Genomic DNA, 683 nt, shown 5'->3' on the forward strand with positions numbered 1-683 from the left:
AGTAAAGACAAATTCTTCTGGGAACAAAGCTAGTGGGCTGAGACGAGGAGAGATGGAGGCGTCTTTCTCCCTCTGCTCGCCGCCCCCCCACCCCACTTTTTCTTTCTCCCTGCTGCCTCCACCCCTTGTCCCAGAAGGCCACCATCTCTCTGTGACCCACTTCGCCCCCTGCTGCTCCTGTCTGGGACAGCAGCGGCCTGACTAAAGGACAAGAAAAATCCCATGTCTTCCCTTCCCTCCTGATTTCTGGGAACCAGCCTCAGAGCAACAAAGCTCAAGTCTCAAGGCAGTGGCTGCTGGAGAGGGAGGTGGGCTCCTGGCTCCCAGGAGGTGACTGGTATTTGGGTGTGTGTCTGTGGTGCTGTTACTGGGGTCTCAGCCTAGGAAGTCATCACTTCCTCAGGAAGCCCTCCCTGATCCCCAGTGTAGGTCAAGGCCACTAGCCCTTGAGCTTTCTCAGTTCCCTGATTGTTCCTTTACGGTACTTATCAGAGTTTCCAATTATCTACTCATTTGTTAGTCTTTGATGGATGCCTGCCTCCCCCAGGGGACCACAGCACCAAGAGGACAGGAAGCAGGGTTAGTTTTGCTCCTCAGTATGACTCAGTGCTCAGCATAGTGCCTGGCACGTTGCAGACACACCGTAAACATTTGCTGAATAAATGAAGGAGTGACATTCAAAG

The sequence above is a fragment of the Giraffa tippelskirchi genome, chromosome 3 (genome assembly GCF_054371585.1).
Source record: "Giraffa tippelskirchi isolate mGirTip1 chromosome 3, T2T-mGirTip1v1.2.pri, whole genome shotgun sequence".
NCBI classification, from domain to species: Eukaryota; Metazoa; Chordata; class Mammalia; order Artiodactyla; family Giraffidae; genus Giraffa; species Giraffa tippelskirchi.